The following is a 23,800-nucleotide window of genomic DNA, read 5'->3' as shown; positions in this document are numbered from 1 at the left end:
GCGATTAAGATAATGAATATTTTGGCGATATGAAAGTATAAGGAAAAAAAAAAATAATCCAGTGCATAAAATATTTCTTAATTATTTTAATACATGATTAATTCGATCAATTAAATATTTCTTATTTATTTTTCCAATTAAAATAAACTAATTATTTTTTAACTGTATTTTATTTTTATTAAAAATTATTTTTTTGATAAGTTTAATTGAGACTGATCTTATAATGTAACTCAAAATTAAGGAGAGTATAATATATGATTATGTCAAAATTAATAATTGTATTAATTTCGTTTCATCAAACTATTCACCCAAAGTAACCGAAATACAATTAATTTTATATTAAAAAATTTAATAAATAATTATCTTTAAATTCCATCGATCGTATAAAGGAATCCCTGGACTACAAAGTGCCAGGAGGTCCAAAATGAAAGCGAATCCCTTAGGCATTGGTGGAATTGATTCCTCCATGGAATATTCATCTTGTCAGACAATTTTAAATTGTTCACAAGTCGAACCTTCCTAACAACATATTGTTATTATTTAGAAATTAAATTTGGAATCGTAAGAGAACTTCTATTATTCCAAATTCAATTTATTTGTTCTTAAGGTTTAGACTTGGATCATCATGCTTAACATTATTGATCCAAATCCACCCATGTTAAATTCGATTAAATATTCATTTCAAGTTACTTCGAAGCGTGGGAACACTCAGGCCTTCTTGGGTATGGGATCATCCACCTTGCTAAAGCAAAGCCTTTACAAATTTGATATTTAATCTCCTTATAAATACCTAAGTTTAACCAAAAACAATCGAATCACAATATCGAAAAAAAAAAAAAAAACCAATCCACAACCAAAACCTAGAATCACTATCCTCTTGTGTTTGGTATTTCAAGATCTAAACAAAGGATGAACTAGTTGTGAGTAAACTAATATGTTATGAATACCTGCTTATAGACCTGATCTTCTATCGTATTCCTCTTCTTATCTCGGACTGGTCGAGTGACGATCGGGCGAGAATCCTCTCCTTCTCTGCAAGTTTTGACCAACAACAATCTCCTAGATGAAGAACGACATGACCACCTAGAGGAAAAACAAAGCCTCCTTTCTCTACTTCTTCTCCAAGCAAAATCCGGCCACCAAGAGTCTCCTAGAGAGTTGATGCCGCCGGCTAAAGAAGAAGAAAAGGAGGAGAGGATGAGAGCCGGCCACCACCAAGGAAGAGAGGAGAGAAATAATAGATGTATTGTTCTAAGGTGAGGCACCTCTACCCTCTCTTTTATATTCCTTGGTCTTGGCAAATAAGGAAAGTTTTAAAATTAAAACTTCCTTATATTCCTTGCCAATGTCTAAGAAGGAAAATTTAATAAAAAAATTCCTTTTAAACACTTAATGGTCGGCCACCTCATTATCCTCTAAACAAGGAAAGTTTTAAAAAAAATTAAAACTTCCTAATTTGTTTCTGGAAAATTTTAAAATAAAAATTCATCTTAAAAAAATTCTCTTCATGGTTGGTTATAAAAGGAAATTTTATAAATTAAAATATCTTTATTAAAACATGTGGATGATTACAAAAAGAAAAGTTTTTTCCAAAATTAAAATCTTCCTTTTAACTACAAATAAGGAGATATATCAAACTTTTCTTTTAATCCTTTCTAGAAATTATAAAAGGAAAGATTTAATTTTTAAACTCTCTTTTAAATCATGACTTCCACATAAGGAAAGATTTTTAAAAATAAAATCTCCTTTTATTTTATTGAACTGACCACATAACTTGGGCTCAGTTGGTCGGACACCATAGTCTATCAGGATAATCTTGTCGACCCTTGCTTGGGCTCCGAGCAGGCTGTGTGAAACCACCTTAGGATAGTAGTAAGATGGGTATGGGTGGGTATAAGATTTTATAAATAAGGACTCGACAGGACGAGAGGAGAGTGGTTTTGGTCTCTCGATGAACTTAGACTTCCGTGTCGCTCCAGACACAACAGTTAAGCCGATAATGCTCGTACGAGTTATGAAGTTAACTGAACTGCCTGATCTCGTATTACTATAGGCTCCCTTATTATCGCCAGTGTTAGTCTCTATGTTTAAAAGGATATAGAATGTCCACTAATTAAATTCTTGACAATTCACTTAATTAATACTCTATCATAGCAAGGTTGGATCCAATCTATAAAAATTTATCTCATTGCCTCATATTTAAGATATTAGTAGAATCCTTGGCGTCAAGCTCTGGGACATCATCATCATCGACCAGATTTCTATAGACCGTTTTCACGTATTTCGACAACACATTAATCAACATAATATCGTTTCAACTTAACTACGGGAAATACATTATGCCTAATCGCCTTTGTTATTTTCCGATCGACTCACGCAACACTACCAAAGATTAGACGCATACTATGATACACTCACATGGCTCTAGTAATCTTCAATAATGTCCTACCTTGGTCCTTCGATACTCATGGTACTGGTGTACCATGGTACCAATGTAGAGATAAACTAATTTTCCCAAATCCTTTCGTCAGCATGTCACTCTCCATGATTAATAGCCAGTCCTACACACATGTAGTAAGATGAATCCGTATCCACTGATATGTGAACCGACCATCTTCGTGTGAAACATATTATAATTTTGAATTGATAAGCATTGATAAACGCGTATGACAGATGCTTATTTGAAAATATTATCAAAATCAGCTTTAGACTAGACTAAAATTACACAAGCATAGACTGATTTACATACAACTTTTCCCACCCATAAAGCTGCTCGTATAAAATGCGTCTAATAACGATGTGAAGGGACGAAATAGGTGGAGAACGGACATGGTACCATCCTAAAAGCCGCACGGCCAGGAGGCGGGAGCACCGCCTGGCTTGGGAGCGCATCCTTCAATGACATCAGTGGTAGAATTCCCCATCATATTCTTACGTTCGGATAAATGACCCCACTTCCCACCAGCATCGTAAGGATCATGCCTGGCATCTTCAGGCCAGACCACAGATCTTCGACCCACTTCTTGGAACTAACCATGCGTAAACGCGGACACTACCGTATAAATGAGCTTTTAGTAGATATAGCACGATCATCGTCGAGGATCGGAAACTTCACTATAAAATAGTTCGAAGCGGTGCGTGAGGATGATCCTTTGGATCCATCGCATCGGCTTTCATTCAGGAATTAGGATGACATTCTACGTACCCTAGCTCGGATCATCAGATGGGGTGTCAATACCGCTCAAAGTGTGTAATTCAATACGGACCCATCGATCATGAAATAAAAGCAAATAAGATCAGGATAAGTAAGGGACAGCATCTGGAGAAATCTGCCGAAAATGAGGAGACTTGCCCCCACCCTGACTACTCTGGCAATATCCAGGTACCAAAAGCGAAAACGGTTCCTCGACCGCGTGTATTGCCATGCGAATGGCTTACACGACTATTTTAAAATAGGGTAATAATCGAGTCTCCAACTCGTAAAATGTGTGAGGTAGACGCGTCGTTAGGGGCTTTTTCCAGGTCTATTCAACCCCCAAGCAATATATATTTAAGTATTCAACTAAAGAGATAATCCATTTTACTGGATGAATAATATCATGGGATAAATAACTCATAAATCCAACTTAATAAATTTATATATTACCTTAAATAGTCATTGTTTTTTTAAGTTAGAATAAAAGTTGTTTCCCTCCCAAAACAAATTGGGAATTTGGAAATTTATTAAGGAATTTTAATATTTAAGAGTCTAATTTAATACTCTAATTATTAGAGGTTTTCAAATTTCTTCCTCTTTTTTTGTTTTAACCTCCACTTATAATATATGATTATCTAAAAAAAATTATTTATATATTAAGATTTCTAAATAGAAAAATTTCTATTACTATAATAAAAATTAGAATTAAAAAAAGAAAAAGAAATCTTTTTTCAATAACAAAAGTGTTTTGAATTAAAAATAAATAATCATTACATATGATACTTTACCATTCGAAAATAAAAATAGTAATACAGAAATAATTAATGCAAGATCTCATGCACAATTAAAACATTGGTAATAAATGTCAGATTTTAATATGTTTTTTATTGAGCCACTGAGGCATCCGCTATAGAACCAGGCTCCTCAATTATCGGTGTAGTAGCATGAGTCCGCTTTTGTTTCTCTTCGGTGAGTCGGGAGAAGAAACACAGACACCATAGGCTACCAACTAACTCTAGGTTTACTTGGTATCCACCTCATAAGAGTGACTAATCAGATCCACTCGCCGATCCACAGTGACACCTGATTATCGTGCGCGGAAAGATGGAAGCAAGAAGCATTAGATGATGAATTACTTAATGAAAACCTATTCTTTTCTGCATTGATACCTTGCAACCGCCTCTGACTGGATGGACGAGCCCAGAGAACCTTCAAGGAAGAATCGTTGGGAGGCTCACGTTGGATCCTGATTCGCAGGAGAAGAGATGTGTCGCCAACGACGTCATTTGGCAATGCCATTGTCGATGCTTTCAGGGATCTGTTGGGAGGCTGATCGACCTGCTAACTTCGATCTTCGAATCGCCTCGATCGCCTAATTGCCGCCTCAATGCAGGTCGATCGATTTAAAGGCGATTTCAGCGAAGGCTATTTCCTGCTCAATCAATCGGCCGGGAGTCGATGGTTCAATAGATTAACTAATCAAGGTGGTTTTACGGCTCATCTCGTTGATTGATTGTTGAGTTTTACGATCGAAATCGATTCGAATCGAAAATCATTTATGATGATTCGTCCATCGATTAATCGTATCGACTATAGTTGATTAAGCAAGAGCGACTAGATAGAGAGCTTGAAATTTGTTTCGAGAGATCACCTCATTCCGATTCCCGATTCCAGGGTCAGCCAGTTATGACCTGACGGAAGCGGACTATCGTAGCTACCACTAGGTTCCATTCCTGGTTCATGCCAACTATCAGACGCTCATCGCTAGAGAGTTGATCAACTTAAGAGTGACATCTAGATTCTCAATTGGTATGGTCAACGTTGATTCACACCACTGTGGATTGGCGACCTATGGACCCACACTGTCACCTCCAGCCACAACATCATCCGACTCGTGTCCTGCGCTTCGGGTCATGCAGGGACATTGACCCCTTTGTTTTTCGGCACTGCCTACTGTACCAACTCACCGATTTCAGCTTCACCTGACACTTCACCTCGCACAACGTAGGCCTCATCCTACGCTTCTACCGTACCTTTCCTAAGTCACTCATTGTCTCACCCAGCTCTCAGTCGATTCAATAGGCCCTCTGGTAGCTGCACTCAGCTTCACCTAGCTCTGGGTTCACTCTCGGCTTCGTCGACTCACGATCACCATCGGATCCCATTAAATCCGACTATCGATCTCGTGTATTGTCGATGTATGTATGTGCAGACATGAGCATGAGCCCAAATATCAGAAGACTTAAGCGAGGCTCAGCTCCAAGCTCAGTCAGAGCGTGCGTCGATCCTTGACCTGATATATCATGCCAACAATAACAACAACTCCCCTTCGATGTTTCAATACCTTGTTATTACTTACCGTGCGAATGAGTCCAGAGGGCTTTCTCTTTAGGTAATGAAGACCTAACTTAACCACACAAGTACAACCCTAACTTAGATCTACCTTTGCTTGCCAATGTAGGGTTTGAAAGGAAGACCATCTCATATTGAATCTATTATATATAATTTTATTTTATATTATAAAAGATTATTTTTATAATTTGACTACAACGCAACACAACAATAATTTTATGATTATCTTAAAGCTCCCCTTCATATATGAAAGTATAAGAAATTTAGGACAACATCATATTTTTAACACTTTAAATATAAGAAAATGTTCTAAAAAGATAGAGAGATCAAATTTCTCATATCAAATTTTATCTAGAATAAGAGATACACAATGAACAATAACTTTACTAAAACCTCTATGGTTAGAATTGCTAATTATAATTTTCTATAAATATTGATGTAAATGGTTTTCCTTAAAAAAAATAAAGGATATTCATCTTGAGAGAGTGTTTGAATCCTCAAAATAACTCCTATCTATCAAAACATATCAAACATCAAGTTTCACAATGGCAAGAAAGTGCCAATCCTTAATATTTAATTCTGATTTATTTTTATTAATAATTAATTTTAAAATTTTAAACTATTTAGATTTGAATTTATTAACTTTAAATTGTTAGATAGTTTTAGAGGGGTATTTTCAGAATTATCAAAGTAAAAATTATTTTATGAGCATTTTTAAAGATATTAAAGTTATCATGCATGCTAGGGGTATTTTTGTAAGTAACTAATTAGCAGGAGGATAGGCGACCCTCAATTGATCAATAATGAAACAATGGTATATGATAACTAACTCGGGTCGTTACTCTCTATATATCATTTGCGAAAACATAGGCGTCCAAGCGGTCAAGCGATCACGCGCCAGTCCTGTTAATTATGGATTGAGTTAAGTTTTATTATCTGTGCTGCTTGAATAAGTTTGTAAAGAAAAGTAATCGAGTATGAAAACCCTAGGCGGTAAACTAGGTAGGGTGGTAGCGATGGGTCCTAGGTAAACTGGTGGAGTGGGAAAACAAAAGTGACAAACCTTAGGAGAAAATCCTGGGGTGGTAACCCTTAGTTAGGACCTGTAACCTTAGGTCCTAGGGGTGGTAACCTAGGTCGACTAAGGCCCTAGGGTAACTGAGGCGTAGAGATCGCTGCATTCCATCGCATTCCACTCTCCAGTGATCTCTCCTAAGAAGTAGAGGTGGCCCCTTAGCTCCCCGTAGGGGATAGTGGATGCATCGACAATGACCCTGTTATTTCGGTTGGATCCCGACCCGGACATCGAGAACGATCTGGAGGCCAACACTAATATATTTATACGTATTAACTTTTTTGCATATCTTTGTGTTTGGGACTGTCTTACAAGAACAATTTTCCTCTCCCGAGCGGTTATGGTTGCACTGCAGCCGCAAAGGTGCAATGGCCAGTGCAATGAAGTTGCCGAGTTGACAAGTCAGGCCTGATGAGGCGCCTTTGAGCTGGCTTGGACTTTGTTGGGCGCCTGTGGGTGTAGTGGAGATAGGCGGGCGGAGCCTTGACCGAGGGCACGACTGGGATAAAATTTTATGTTGAGGAGCGCCTGCGCCCATTCGTGGCGGCCGGCGCAGAAATCATCGAATATACCTAAGCATCACACATTACTTCCCTTCGCCCAGAGTTGCTTGCTAGACGGTTACGATACACAGGCGACTTGACGCACCGCACACAAGCAGCGAGAACTTTCTCCGGTAAAGAGACCTAGATATGGTTATATCATGTCACTCCAAATTGTTAGCTCTGGAGCGTACCCACGCCCTTGCTTTTATTAAGTTTCATTCAGATGACTGAAGAGACTATACCATTACTGTTGTGTCGTGTTTATTGTTCTGTGTTAATCTTTCATTCCTTTACGATTTCAGCGCTAACCGCTTTGAGGTCACCAGGCGTCTCGGAAGCCGCCATGCTTGTGGGAAAATGTGGGGGGTGACTCACGTAACACTTTGTAACACCGCCGACCCCAATCGGGAAGTGCAAAGGTGATCTGAAGAGACTAAGGTGAGAGAGCCTGAAACTCCTAACCCTGCACAGAGATTAGCGCTCCTAGGTGGAAACTAGAAGGGCCGGCCCACAATCTCGCCTATCCGAGTCTTCTGTCACCGGGAAACAATTACATAGGACACACCGCAAAACATAACTGCATCCCATAGAAAGATAGAATACCAAGAAACTGTAGACAATATACTCGTTCTTGGGTGGGTAGGACAACAGCAACGGGCTAACTGATAGGAGGAATGCACAACATTTCGATGCATTTCAGTACTACGCCGGAAGTATTTTCGAGCCAATAATAGCTCGAAATCACAGATCAAAGTAGCGATGAGCGTGTAAAGCAACAACTTCAATGTTTCCGGCATTATATGCTCGTCCTCAAAGCTGGAAGGAGGAACCAAAAGCCAGTAGCGTCGGAATAGCCGTCGTTCTAGCGAAGAAAGCCAAACTGAACTCTGAATCGCTCTCCTTATACGAAAAAGAGAGAACATCGAGCCGCTCCGGTCACTCGTTACCGGTCACCATGGAAACATTTCCTTGTGCCCCGCGCGGGTCACGGTGCTGGCCGTACCGCCGCAATATTCGAGGACCAGATAGGTCGCGATGGCGAGGCCGTCCTGTTCTCAACAGTTTGCGATAACCAGACTGGGGCCATAGACAGCTCGCGGCATACCGGCGAGGCGAAGAGCCGAGGTTTGCCAGACCGTTCTCGTCAACGTCAGAACTATCTCTATGACCGGTCGCAACTGAGCATATGCCACTTGAGTACAACTGACCCGACTTCACCTTGGCCGAGTTAAACTTATCACAACTGCTCAAACTGCCACCTCATTGGATGGGTGACCATGACGGTCATGCCCTCCGACAGGGTATAGGTCTTGCCGTTGAGCGCCTCGAGGTGGTTCGTGTGTCCCCGAGCTCCTGAACACTTTTTCCACACCATGGTCTCCTGACTGCCGGTCTAGTGATATCCTTCGCGACTGGACTTGACTCACAACGGATGGTCGTCATCCGATCCCCATCAGTCTGGATCCGGATTTTCCTTCGCTTGCCTTGAATTGTCCGTCACTTTCAACGTAACAGTGTTTTCATCTCATACACGTCAGCCGGGTTTCTTCCCCGATCTTTCCATTCCAATCGCACACACTGTGGACTTTCGCTTCACTGCTAAGGACTGCTAGGACCCAGTCTTTCGGGAACCCCGGCGCGGAGATCGGACTCTATTTCTACTTTCACTGAACACCGGTTCCCACGCTCCTGATCTTCAGTCAAGTGCTCCGACTCTAGGCCAAAGGCAAGTCTCCCTCTAGCATTCTTGGAGTCACTGACCGAACTCCTAGGGTTGTTAATCCCGGGGTTTGACCATCTATTCTTGTCCACATCAGAGCAAGAATCAAATAGAATAGAACTCTCTCACGAGTGTCAAACATCAACCAAGTTAACCTTGACCTAAGGTTGCACCGACAACCTTCCCAAGTCAAACATCAAAATACAACTGGGTCAAGTCACCTGATCGACCAGGTCGGTCGACCAGTCGACAACAGTCAACTTGAGTCTAAACTCAAGAGTTTGATGCCACTCCCTTTTCTTTGATGTTTGACAAAAATCATAATCAAGTTAGGTTAATAACCTAACTTAGGTTTTCAACCATCTTCCAATGTCATGTTCTTTCCTGAACATTCTGGACTGTTAGATATAACTACTTGGTTCTCCAACAATTTTCTCCCTTTATAACAAAGAATCGATGTTCTTCAACATAACATGACATTCTTCCCTGCTAGCTTAGGTTAACACCCCAACTAACTCTTGATAATGCCGATGAACATTCCAATGAACCTGACGACACACATTCCCTTTTGTACACACATCAAGAAAGAGGAGAGAAGGAAGAGTTCCTCAAAAAATCTCGTACCTACCTTTCATTGTTGAAAACTCTTAATTTCCTTTACTAAACTCAATCAACTTTAGATAATCCCGTACTCAATCCTCAAAAGTCTTAAGGAGTAAAAACTCCTAAAGTCAACTCCCCTCGACAATAAACTCTAAATGTCAACTCCCATGATCATTGCAACTGTGAATATGTCTTGGAGAGTTTCATAGAACGACATCGATCCCGTCATACCATTGAAATTTTACCACGTGAGAATACGATCGAGGATCTGGTCAGGTCCAGATCCGATTCTCGGTCGGACATCGACTTGGATCGGTTCAGGCCATGGCCGGCGTGAGCATTTGACTCTCCGAAATTAAAACTCACAGACAAAATTAAAAAATTTGTGATTTGGAATACATTCCTCATACCATATACTATCAAGGAAAATAGTTTTCTATGAAACTTCCATTTTTTCAATCTTGATACAAAGTTCAAAAACTTTGAAATAGTTCAAGTTTAACTCAACTTTGTATCACAATGTTCAATGATGAAAGCAATCACTAAGATGACTTCATCAAGGTTTTCCAAATCAATTTCAAAATGATTTTAAACCTTTTAATTTAGGACCAATCTTAGGGCTAAATGTACCTGACTTGTACACAAGCTTTCCCTATGATCCTTAGTTTCTTGAATTAGGCTCATCTAGGTACAAGAACAATGCACCTTGATCCTATCTCACACACATCTAAAGTGTATCAAACACATCCATGGTAATTTTGATGATATGGGTTTAGGTATCTTAGACTAAGGTCTCATGTTTTCTAAACACAAATTTGATCTCAATATCAAAATGTGTTTTCATCCTTAAATTTCAATTGATTATTAGCGAAAGAGATACATGATATGACAAAATAAAATGACATCAATACAACACTATCCGAAAACATGATGTAAATGTCATAAAGTTTGAAACTTAAAAAAACATGACATAAAAATTAGCATTATCATGACATTTCAAATGATAATAAAACTAAACATGATGTCATGACATGTGAAGGCAAACAATCATGGCAAGATTTAGCATAAATAAATATACCTAGATTACCTATCTAAGTATCCTTAACCACTTTCTTCAAATTTAATCCTAGATTGCCCCAAAATGCCAAAATCCTAATTTTGACACTTCTTGAACTCTAGATTAATTCATACCACTTAAAGATCAAATTTATCCTCAAAACTTGGCATGTTTCATTTTTTTTCGAGAGTTCTCTAGATTTTCCTAAATTGTGCCAATTGAGATTAAAAATGAAATTTCCAATCTTTTGGTCACTCTTTCAAGGAGTAAATAATGATTCCATTTCATTTTCAAAGTTCTCAAAACCTGAAATGCGAGTGTCAATTTTCTCCAAAGTTGGGCACTACCCTTCTAATCCTTAATCGGATTGACACTCTCTAACTATCTAGGGGGAGAGAAGATGCTCCTAAGGAACCCAATACCTATGAGCTCATCTTACTAAATATACACTAGGGATCTAACCTCCTAATGACCTTAGGCTTTAAAGCCTTGGTCATTTAGGACTCATCAAGATCAACTCTAGGGGTGACGCCCCTTGTGACCTTGGGTCTTGTTCCATAATTGAATGAAACATTATGATAAGACTTGAGGACTTATTGTACCCGAAACTTTCTTCCCTGGACTTGGTTTTGACCCTAGACCCTAGAATCCATAAGAGCCTTTTTCTAGAGTCAAGTCATCTTGACCAAGACTTGATTTTCTTTCCAATACCTCAAGTTTTGATTTATCATTTTTCTTTGAGGTATTCCTAAGCATATATCTAGATGATTTGGGATTTCTATCTAGATTTTCCTTAGCCTTAGATGAGTTAATTCTAGGTTTAGCATTTCTAGAATTGTTCTTATCTAGGCTAACATGCTTGGCTCCTAAGCACATGTATCAATTTCTAGTGTTAACATGCTTATCATTATTGACAATGACAATAAGACTACTAGCATGCATCCTACTAGAATTGCAAGAATGAGCTTTAAATGTTACCTTAGGGTTTGTCTTAGCTCCCCCTATCGATGTGCCCGGGACATGGACATGGACATGGACATGGACATGGACATGGCTCCCTATGTGTCCTTTGTTTCTGCTGCGTCTTGCATTCGTGCTTTTGCCTCTTGGATCCCGGCTTTCGGCCGGTGCCTGACCTTGGTGCGGTCCTACATTTCCTACACTCACTTGACAGCACATCTTTAGTACACTCAAGCACATTATGTGTAGAAATTAAAATGCTTGAGTTACCTAGGGTTGAGGATGGATGAACGCTCTCATCTCATCCCTAGGTGGCTTCTTCTGCTCTCCTCTCGAGACCTTGAAGGAAGACTCTCCTCCTTCTAGATGCTTGAGTGGCCCTCAACTCTACAAATCTTCTCCTCCATGATGTGAGCTACTCACAGCTAGCCCTCCTTCTTGGCTTGAATTGAGCTTCATGGAACTTGCAGGATATCCCATAATTCCATTGTTGTAACTCTTATCTTGACAAGATGTTAGTAGGCAATGAAAATTCAATTATTCTTGTTACCTCTTTGTTGATTTGTCCACTTCTTCTTCTCGTGTGGTTTTCCTTCCTTATCCACCGGAGGAGTAAATACACAAAACCAATTCATTATGTTAGTCATAAAAAGTACTTCATCCTTATCTTCCATACGACGTCTCGGCCGAGTTCAGAGTAGAATGGAATGGTGTCTTCTTCTCATAGATCCATTCCCAGCTTTGCTCGGTGGTGTTGATCCTGATGAAGGCGACTCACTCCGATACCACTTGTGGGATCGTTAGCCAGGAGTGTGGGGTGTGAATAGCCGACCCCGAATCTTTCTCGCCCGATTAGGTTAGCGCGGAAATACAAAGAAACGAAAGAGAAGAAACCAAACCTTAACACAAGGATGTATGAGTGGCGTTGGTGACCATACTACCGGTGGATGAGTCCCCTGAACTCCGGCTGGAGATAACTTTGTGGGTGGAGACTCCACTGATGACACACAACAAGAATACAAGGAATACAAGAGAAGTAAATACAATGACAATGTAATAGTGTATACAAGCAGCTTGCCTTGTCGTCGTGAAGTGACAACAACTTCAATGCTATTGACCACCACAAACCCATTTCCCGGGCTTCGGAACAAGGGTCCGCCACGCTCGCTGATCGTTCTGATGAGGACTACCGGTGAGAGTAAACATGGCATGACAAGAAGAGAGTCACACGAACCCTATGGAGAAGATTGCGCCAACCAGAAAGAAGCAGAAAGCAGTGAGAACAGTGAAGAAACTAAGAAGAAAGCCGAGTAGAACTGCATGACTGGACGCACGATGGGCGGACATCGAGACTTGAAGTCCGGATCGGGAAACCTCCGTCGCATGCATGTACACATTCCCTGGGGCTATCTATCTGAGTCTGCAGGCGGGTGCTCCGTTTTCGACGAGCGCACGCTCACCTGCAGCTCTTCCGATACCCGTGTCGTCGTTCGCCGTTGAGACTCGCGGTTCCGGAACGATGGATCGACGAGCCATCGGCCCGAGATATCTTGTCTTGGGCAGTCGAAGCGGACCGCATTGTATCGGTGCTGGTGCATCAGATCAGGTCTCTCGTTCCAAAACCTAGCTTTCACCACATCGGTCAACCGTTGGTACCATCGCTGGTAGCATAAGATGAGCTGCATCGACTAGAAGTCGATTACCCCCAGGTCCATTCCCGGCCTTTCCGATCTTCTTCGCGACACGGATATACGTACTTCCTCTTCGTTTCCGGACTTCCAATGCGTCGATCGTCTGACTGGACTTACTGGTCCGATCTTCCTGGGACTTCCTCGCTGCTCACTAGCTTCACTCACTAGGACTTCACTAGGGTTTACTTCACTCATCGACAGTGGAACTGGGGTTTCCATTCTTTCTATTGGCCTCTGGCACTGGCCGTGAGGACGTACCCAGCTGGGACTAACATCAAATCCATTAGCTTTGGGAGCCATGGAGCGCCTGCACCCAGTTAACACACTCAGCTATTCTTAGGAGCCCTTCATACCGTCCACATACTCGTGCTTTCGAGCTCCTCGCTCTCCGCGCTCGCAAGTCTCCCGACAACTGATTCCATTTACATACCATCGACCATGCAAGAGGGTGCTGCTCTAATCTTCAACCAACTCTATTCTTGTCTCAATGAACTCTCTCTAACTTCTCATGTACCTCTCACGTGCACATCAACTAACTGCAGCTGCCAACTGGTCAGCTAAGTCAACCCTGGTAGCTTCAACGATCAGTCCAAACATCAATAACAACACTAAGGGTTGTCCAGTGAAATTGACGGTCAAAGTTGCAACAACTCTATCGCTTCTCGAAGCGCTTCTCCATCCATGTGGCAAAAATGTGGCAAAATGATTTGGCAAAAAATGATTGTACCATAATTCAAATCGCGTGCGTCGAACAAGCTAGCTAGTTACGCGGTGCACATAGTACACATGAGCATGCCCTTTGGAGAGACCTAATTCTCTCCATATACGACCTGATGAAACATATAATATGGAACTTAAATAACATAATTAAAATTTATTCCTTATTCCCCTCAATCTATAGCCTTCTTGTTCCCTGGCGATTAGTCCAATCAGAGCTGATCGACTTTGATACCAATTGTAAGATCAGTGAAGTCAATAGAGGGGGTGAATCTCTATCCGTTCATTTCGTCATTGTTCATCTTCCTATCAGAGTTAGTATGCAACGAAATAAAAATGAAGACAAAGAAAGAAACATCGATGGTTTACTTGGTTCCCAACTCCCCAAGATCAGTACATTCAAGGTCTACGCACTTAAATATGAGTTCACTAGTGGTCTCCTTTCTAGAAAATTTTCAGAGGTGGAGAAACTCATCTTATAGTTCAATAATACAAGCGCAAATATATAATAGAAAATACACAGCTTGTAAATAAAAGACAAACAAATACTTTGCGGAGTCGATCCGAAAGTTCTGACTGTGACGCACCCTTCCTGAAGCTTTCCTGTACATAGAGTTTTGTGTCATAGCTTTGTTTTCGAGCACACAAAGTATGAATAGTAGAAGAATTGATAATCTAAAGCATATGCTTGTAGTTGCTTATATAGAATCATTCCGAGCGCCTCGAAAGCCTTATGGGCACCCCCAACTTAGCATCTATTCGATCTGAATCTACCGCGACTTTATTCCGACTTGATCAGATTCTGGTTCAGGCGATTGGAACCTTTCTAGGTACTTGGAATGGTTCCAGGCGCCTGAAACAATCCAAGCGCTTAGATTGTTTGCATCTGTTTGCTTTCCCAATCTTGCTTCCAGCTCAAGTTTTTGCAAGACAAATATACATACACAAACAAGTAACCTACCCTAATCGTGTAAGCATATATGACCTAATAGACTTACCTTTCATTTGGGATAAACTCCTCCAACACCTTACCACCTAAGGTCTACTCCTTAGGATTTCACCACCTTAAGTTCACTCCCCTGGAATTTCCTTTTGCCAAGCTTCCAATCATCCATACTCGCTTGGACTTACTCTTGCCTAACTTTCAGTTAGGATTAATCACTCGGTAAATTTCTCATCTGCCTAACATCTAGTTAGGACTTTTCCTTACCTAATCTCTAGTTAGGACTGGTCATTCGGTAGACTTCTCACTTGTCTAGCCTCTAGTTAAAATTATCTCTTATCTAATCTCCAGTTAAAACTAGTCATTCGGTAGACTTTTGATCTGTCTAGCCTCTAGTTAAAATTATTTCTTGTCTAATCTCATGTTAAGACTAGTCATTTGATAGACTTCTCACCTATCTAACCTCTGGTTAGAATTTTCTTTTGTCTAACCTCCAATTAGAACTTCCCTTGTTAGTTATCTGGTCTAGCTAGACTTCACTCACATCCAAATATCATGTCATGTTTGGATCAACCCTAGATCAAACTGACCAAACTTAGTTACATTATCAAACAATGAAACACGAGAGGTTGATTGTACCAATACCAAATTCTTGAAAGCAATATGCATGATACAAGCTTGCATTTAACCATATATTAGGGTTCTAGGTCACAAGTTTTTCCCTTCCATCCTTCATCATACTAAAGTTAACTCGTAGATAATCTCATCTATACTTTCTTGAATCTAAGTAAGGTAAGAACAAAAGAAGAACATAGTACAAGAGAAATAACCAAGTACAAAGAGAGATCCATCAATAGCAACATCATGCCTTTCAGTCATTAAATTATTGTTCATCTTGCAATGCTGCAACTAACACTGATGCAAAGTCCAACAATCTCAACTGCGACAATAGCTTCTTGCCAAAATAATTATAAATATGGAAACTAAAGAATAAGAAAATATAAGTTCAACAAGAGTAGTATCTGCACATATCTGAATAGATAAAGCTTGTAAAGGATGATCAAACTACAGCACAATGCTTTGCTATGCAGTCTCTAGCAGTTGATGCCGCATTTCTGCACATCAGGTCCAGTTACCCGAGTGGTGAACGGATCGATACGGACCCATAACAAGGAAAAGATTGAAGCAAGGAGGATGGACCAAACCACGACGATGGTAGGTGTCCGATTCTGCCTCCCCATAAGACCCTTGAGGAAGGGGTATAAGTGAACAATCACCCAGAAGGCAAAGAAAAGCTTCCCAAAGAGAGGTCCCCAAGATTGGTAGCCACTGTTTATTGCATAGGAGATCCCAGCAACGACGCCTACCAAGTTTACTATGAGAAGTGTGGTTGGTGGTATCAAAAGAGTGGTCCACTTGAACATGTAGAGCTCAGCAAAGTCTCCATCTTCATCTGACGCTTTGGATGTAACAGTGAAGTTGGTGTCGATACCGGCAAGAACTTTGAGAAGACCTTGGAAGACGGCAAAGAGATGAGCTGAAACACCACCGATGACCCAAAACTGTTCATTCCTCCACCATTCATCAATTCCAACACCACTCCACCTCATTTCCAGAATACCAGTGGCAAAAATGGAAATAAAGAGGGAAATGAACCAGATACTTGCAACATTACTAATCTGCAATTAAATAGAATGGGGTTAGCAGCCAGCTCAAAGTAACACGCTTACATTTAATCAAGCAAATCTCTCAAGAATCCCAACGAAATATCAGTTGAAAATTCTTAACCGAATTTAAGAACCTAATTAACTTTGTGGAAGCCTTTCAAAAGTTCATTTTCTTCAATTATGAAACTTCTTCAAACCTTAATACCACTCTTGAAGTTACACCAAAGCAGTGATAGTGTATGAATATTTAGCGTTTCCAAGAATTTAATAAGGGAAACTGCTATACCTGCGGTATAATGAATTTTCCTGTGAGTAAACAGATGGCCGGCAGCGTACAGTACAACAGGAGGGGAAGAGCAGTTAGCGGGTAAATGGTGGTATTGATGTATGCAAATCTTTCCAGGAACTTCAATCTTCCTCCATAACCATACCAAATAGGGCAGTGACGACTGAAAAGAATCTCAACAGATCCCAAGGCCCATCGAAGCACTTGGTTCAGACGATCTGAAAGATTGATAGGAGCAGAACCTTTGAATGCTGGGCGCTTAGGCATGCAGTAGATTGACTTCCAACCACGAGCATGCATCTTGAATCCAGTGAGAATATCCTCTGTCACAGAACCATAAATCCACCCGATCTGTAGCAAAAAAATAAAATTTCTACTAAATATCCAGAAGTCCTAATTTCTCGTGGGCCAAAACTTAATTAAACAGCAAATAATAAGAGTTTTTTTGAACCCTATCCACTTTCATTGTTTTCAATCTTTAAAAAAAGACAAGACGGAATTGCATTCAATTGTCTGGTAATTTATTCATTTGACTGAAGCAATAAGATCCTTTGGGCTCATTCCAATTCGACAAAAAAAAAGGAAGTTTGTGCTAATCACTTGCCTAAATCTACAACACCTAAGCCACTCTAAAGTGTAAAGCAAATCTTGGAAATTATAGTCAACTGTTTCATCCTGTTATCTTTGCATGCCAACGAGTTTTTATCTAAAAAGATAATCTCTTTTGCCATATCTTCAGTGGGAAACGACAAAAACGTGAATATGCAAGAAAAGGCAATAGAGAGTGGACAGGATGAGCACAGAATTTGATGTTTGAAAAATAACAATACAGTCAAAGTCTAGAGAAAATAATAGCATATATTAAATTAACTTGGACGTTTGCAAGGCTTGGTGATTTTTAGTATCTAACTATCCATTTTAAGACCACCTTATGGATATGGTTAGGGTAAACAAGCACACTGCATAGTGGCAGAAGACATCAGCAATGGAGCAAAACACAACAATCTATCTACCAAAGGTTGTTCTTTTAGTCCACAATTGTTTCATCAAGTTCAACTTGTTTATGGATTAGCAGGTTATTGCTGCAATTCTATTATTAGAACATAATCAGAACTATTCCGTCCTAATAATCCCTCAAATGCCAACTGATGTTGTTGCCATTACCAAAAATCATGTTGGAGTTTTCTCTGAGCGTGCTAATTTTCAAAAGGTTCATTTCAAATTATGGAATATTGTTGCAAGCCATCCAACAATGAGTTAAAGGACAAATTATATTGAAGATGGAAACATTGTTTCATGTCGAGTTCCACTTATTTGTGGACAATCAGATTCAGATTATACTCCGAATTCAATACATCCTATGTTAAATGGACCACGTACAGAACAATGTGAGAGAAAGAATAGTGACTGGAAATGGAAAGCAAAATAATAGTAATAATAATAAGAGTATGGAAAGTGTCTATTTGAATACCTCAGTTCCCCATTCTGTCTTATCCTCATAACCACAGCTGATAACATGTATTGCTTCTTTCAAAAGAGACTCAGGAGTTGCAGACTGAGGAACGCCACCATGTTCCATCAACGTTGAGGCAACAAAGACAGCTGATTGGCCAAACCTTTTCTCCAAACTCATTTGTGACATGAGGAGTGACTTTTCATCATCAAAGCCAGCACCTGTTTATCCCCAAAAAGAGAAAATGAAAATTATAAAATAGCAGATGAAGATATCTCAATCATGATATAGATTTATAAATTCCTGTTAGCAGATGGAGCACGTATACAAATAAGGCACCAGCGTACATTAAAATTCTAAAGAAGAATTACCTTCGACTCCCTCTTCTATATCTTCTAGATTAAATATTGGCACAGTATTATCCACATGCTTGCTTGACTTTTTCTTTTCTGAACTCTTCTTGCTCGATTTAGATTTCTTTTTACGTGAGTCTCCACAGCAAAAAGAAAAACTCTTTGGTTATGTTCTTATTCTTGATAGGAGGTTCATAACCATACAAAGCAGTCCGGTTGAAGACACAACCTGTACCCACATAAACTGGACCTTGGATACCATCAAGACCTCTCAAGTTGATCTATAAGAAGCAAAAGAGAGCAAGAGTCAGCCCTAAGACAATGAAGAATACAGTAATGTCATGCTTAAGAAAATAGGGAAAGAAGCTAACAAGGTAATTCCTGTATTACAATTTGTGCACTTACATCGAAAAACACTGTATTACGATTAGCATATCGATCATTCCTGTCAATACCATCAAACCTCTGAGGAAATTGTACATAACAAACTTGCCTTCCAAGATTTGGATCCATAAGAAAGCACATTGACTCTCTCAGAGCCTTACTGTTGTTTATGTAATGATCACAATCAAGATTCAACATGAATGGTCCATTGGTTAGGACTGCTGACACGCGTACCTATGGAGGATATTATAGAGGTCAACAAAGGTTAAAATTGTACTTTACCATGTAAAATACTATTTGCTTAAAAATAGAAATATTGACTTCACAAACATATATTAAGTCATGCATTTATATACACTTACAAGAGCATTCATAGCACCAGCCTTCTTATGATGTTGGAAACCTGGACGTTTCTCACGAGATACATAGACTAGTCGTGGCAGTTCGTTACCTTCAGTGTCAAGCCCTCCACTATGACCTAAGAAAACCTGAAAAATATTCATGGAAGATGATTATCAAGAGCAATTATTTTTCAAGTTTAAACTTCAAATAACACTGCAGTGGCGGTTGTTGCTTTAATTGATATTAAAGCACCAATGAGACATGTCATGACTAATTTGAAATTATTAAACATATAATTATCAAAATGTTTGACAATATTCCACAAAAAATTTCAGAAGTTCATTTTCTGGATTCCTTAGATGTTCTTGATAACAGAGATCTACAAACCTGGATCATTCCAGGATGATCCCTAGTATTGTTCCCAGGCCATGGTGTGCCATCCTGCATGATCCATCCTTCGTCGGGAACTTTTTGTGCTTTTGCAACAAGGCCATTGACACGAATTTTAAATTCTTCATATTCCCTCTGTATTGAAGATTTTTTTTGTTAGAAGGCATAGAGAATTAGAACATAAGTCAGTTAAAAGTTATGCAAGACCGGACCTTCATTGCTCTGCGATCTTTAACAAATGAAGGTTGAACCTTATCCTTGAGGTAATCAATCTTCTGTGAGAAGTACCATTCAGGAGCCCGAGGCTCAATACTGTATTTCTTACAGAAAGGGACCCATTTTCTTGCAAACTCTGATGTTTCAGATAGTGCTTCGAATGTGAGCATAGCAGCACCATCGTCAGAGACATAGCAAGAAACCTTATCGACAGGGTAGTCTACAGCAAGGATTGATAACACAGTGTTGGCTGTGACTAGAGGAGGCTCTTTCAAAGGATCAACAGTACTGACAAAAATGTCAACAGCAGCCAGCTCAGATGGCTCTCCTTCTCTATCATATCTGTTTTATAAGTGAACAATTAGTCAATAACTGCTCTGTGCAATTAGACCACACAGAGTTTAGAACAAGATAAATATTAAAAAAAAAAAAAAAAGAACTAGTTACCTTATTGCTAATCTGTCCAGATAAGTTTCACGGTTTATAGGAAACCACTTGGGGAACTGATCCAATATCCAAGATATGGCAAACCATATCTCACAGATTACAGATAATAACCATAAAGGATAAGCATTGCGAACAGGGTTTGTGATACGATAGTGGAGGAAAATACAAAGGATAACAAGACGTAACATGATAACCATTCTATATGGATTTATCTTGGAAGATGAAATTGGCACTTTCCTAGAAAGAGGCTGGCGGGCTTCATCATTCCTGCATTACAGAATTTGCTCACAGTTAAATGAGAATCAGTACAATTTAACCTAAGAAACAGAGTGAAGAAAATTTTGAATGGTTGTACATTTGACATGGCGCCTAGAAGATCTAAAGAGAAATTATAGATGTGCAAAGCTGAAAGTATCATTTGAAGTAGTGAAGGAAGATATAAGTTATTTAACTTTTTAAGACAGAAAGCGGCTACATCATTCCCAAGATGTTTTGGACTGATTTACAATGACATCCCATGTAAAAATTTTAGTTTTTACAATATAAAGAAAACGGACATGTATAAAACGAAGTGCTCGTGTGCGAAGCATTAGACGGTACAGCCAACATGTTCAAAAATATGCCCGTTAAATATATTGTAGTCGAATGAAAATTAGAATGTCAAAATAGAAGAAAACTATTCCATCAATCTTGTGACTATATACAAACATGATTAGTAAGGCAAAATAACCTCACAAGTCCAATGAATCAAATAAATTTAACAAGATCATAAGAATCTAGGATCTTGCCAGAAGCTAAGACTGAATTATATTTTGACGAAAAATTCATGTAATTAAAAATCAGTAAAGAACCACATGTATTCCATAGAATATTTAGATAAATTGAATGTATGTTGGCCATAGTAAAACCGATGTTAGGTAATTAGGCAATCACGCCATCTTCAGAGACAGCAAGGAAAATGATCGTTGAAGTGACTGATATTGCACTAGATAAAAAGGAATATTTTGCCTTTAACCTTGATATCATTATGTATTGATGACAACAAAAACTTAGAATGAATACAATTGTCTACCATACAAAATGTACTTATAATCAACAAGAAGCAACAAGAGACTGAAGTTCACCCAGTTAAACATTTTGATCTTTGAGCTTTTCTGCAGAATCTTACTAAGAAATTAAAGGAATGAAAAAACAACAGATCACTAGTAAGCCTACTGCAAGAGAGGAAAAATCATAAAATGTTTTAACTGAAGAAACATTAAAATGGAAATAACTCACAGTAAAGCATCATCCATATTATAATCAGTCGTTGCATCTATATCACCAACTCCCCTGCCTTCAGAAGGAGGATGACTAGTACCATTGGTCATCGGCACATTTTTGTCCTGCTTCATCTTCCATCCATCAACTCTCTCTTTCCAAGCAACATTGCCAAACTCTCTGGATGTGTTAGCTGATCAGGAGAAAGGACAACAATTAGAACTTATTGATCGACAATAAAATATACAAAGTATCATCTCAAAATTAATAACAATCAGACCAAGTTTAGGACACATACGTGATCGGAATGGTAGTGGATGAACCCGCTTTCCACCTGCTCCTGGGGACATCATATGATCAGGTGATTGTATCGGCAGTTCCCCTGAGAGCTGCAAAAAAATAAATGGAAATATTTATCAAAACTTCACGCCCAAGGGCACTGGAGATAATGATGCTAATGCTAAAATTAAACAAAAACTCATACCCCTTGGCTGTGAGCTAGCATGGGGATGTGGTTCCGAGGGATCTCTCCACTATCATACTTTGGCAGACCAATATCTTCTTCCCCTTGCTCATGCCAACCCAGCATGCGTTCAGAAATCTTTGACTTTTGGTCCTGATTTCCAGTTGGGTAATTGAAATCACTCACATCATCACCATCAACATCGTCACCCAACTCTCCATTAAGTGGAGGGCTTCCTACACATAACAACAAAATAATTGAACTGGCTGTGCTCACTTTGAAATGCATTTTGACATTGAAATGCCATTGGAGGAGATTAATTAAGATCCAAAGCATATTTAAGACATATAAACACAGAGCAATTCAGATCCAAAGCAAGACCTTTGTGCCTCTTGTACTTGGTCTTGCACTGGGGGCACGACTGTTTCCCATCCTTCCTCTCATACTCATAACACGGCCTGCAGACAGGAAAACCACAAACATCACAGGCAACAAATGGATCTCCGTCCACCGTTGTGCCGACACCATCACCGCAAATCTGGCACACCTGGCCGCCAGAGTGCTTCACTGGTTTCTGCATTCAGTCGAAGATACATTGAGTATAAAAAAAAATACCGATCCAAGAAAAAGATGTTCTGAATCTTAATACAGAAACTTAACTAAAAATAAACCACAAAAAAAAAGAGTCACTTTTTTCACGAGCACGAACATACCCCTTTCTCTCCTTCAGTTTCCATGACAATTTATCAATCCAAGTGCTATCTTTGAACAGATCCGCAAAACAAATAACTCAAATGTCAGCAGATCTTAGCTTAGAACACCGCATGGATTCTGGCCGACAATTTTCCCCTATCAAAACACCACATGGAATTCATTAACAGACTATAAAAAAATACAGATCGATTGAATATAACCCACAATCTTTCTTCAGGTGAGCTGATTTATCTCGAGACCGACCCACTCGCATAGAAAAAACTAAACTTTCTACAAGAATGGGAAGAGAATCTCACCTCTAGAAGCGGATCGCTCCGAGCAGACACCAAATTGATCTCTCCGGCCCTTCTCCTTCGAATCACGAAAGAAAAGGGGACCTGGAGGAGTGAGGAGAGAATCGCGCAATAAGAACCCAATCACCACCGACAGGTATTAAGATCAGAAACTGATTAAAAGAAAGAAATCGATGGCGAGGTGAGAGCAGAAGAAAGCGACGTTTTAACTACGGAGCGCGATTACAATATGTTCAACTTGATGGGACGCTTCCTCTACTCCACCAGATTCCCAATTGCTTGTCCGCGGAGATGGTAAAAGCCAGCTCGCTGAGAGTGAGACTTGGAAGAGGACGGAGACCGCGAAGGGATCCCCTCCAAGGACGACTTGAAACGACGAACGGACGACTCTCTCTACTCCTCCGACAGCTAGCAAGCTTGCGTCAATGATTCGTGAAATGCAAGTTGCGAGTCTAAGAAGGATTTGCAGGCGATCCCACACCGGAACAGCCAGAAACAATTTGAACGCCTCTTTTTTCGGCACCTTGATATGCATTGGTCGAAACGACGGAGCCCACAAGGGACCCAGGGCGTTCATCGAATGATAAGGGAAGGAAATGGGTTTGATTAAGACATCTCAACTATTAATCATTTCGCAATTAGTAGTAATCGGCAACCGACACTTTTTTACAGT

The 23,800-nt window shown here is 39.6% G+C and overlaps 1 pseudogene across 1 annotated transcript; it reads right to left on the bottom strand.

Annotated features, from left to right (window-relative positions):
- Window positions 1-15,705: 15,705 nt before the first annotated feature.
- Window positions 15,706-23,377, bottom strand: LOC122034316 (annotated as a pseudogene). The gene is made up of 15 exons (XR_006126679.1): window positions 23,131-23,377; window positions 22,834-22,969; window positions 22,502-22,694; window positions 22,142-22,356; window positions 21,956-22,046; window positions 21,676-21,850; window positions 20,398-20,664; window positions 19,947-20,292; window positions 19,732-19,869; window positions 19,365-19,490; window positions 19,024-19,236; window positions 18,637-18,899; window positions 18,284-18,486; window positions 16,813-17,163; window positions 15,706-16,538 (listed from the first exon to the last, which is right to left on the bottom strand). The product of XR_006126679.1 is annotated as a probable cellulose synthase A catalytic subunit 8 [UDP-forming] (transcript).
- Between the last annotated feature and the right edge of the window lie 423 nt (window positions 23,378-23,800).

Source organism: Zingiber officinale, chromosome 11B (assembly GCF_018446385.1).
Source record: "Zingiber officinale cultivar Zhangliang chromosome 11B, Zo_v1.1, whole genome shotgun sequence".
NCBI lineage: Eukaryota > Viridiplantae > Streptophyta > Magnoliopsida > Zingiberales > Zingiberaceae > Zingiber > Zingiber officinale.
The sequence above is the reverse complement of the archived record's forward strand: the minus strand, read 5'-3'. Positions and strand labels throughout refer to the sequence as shown.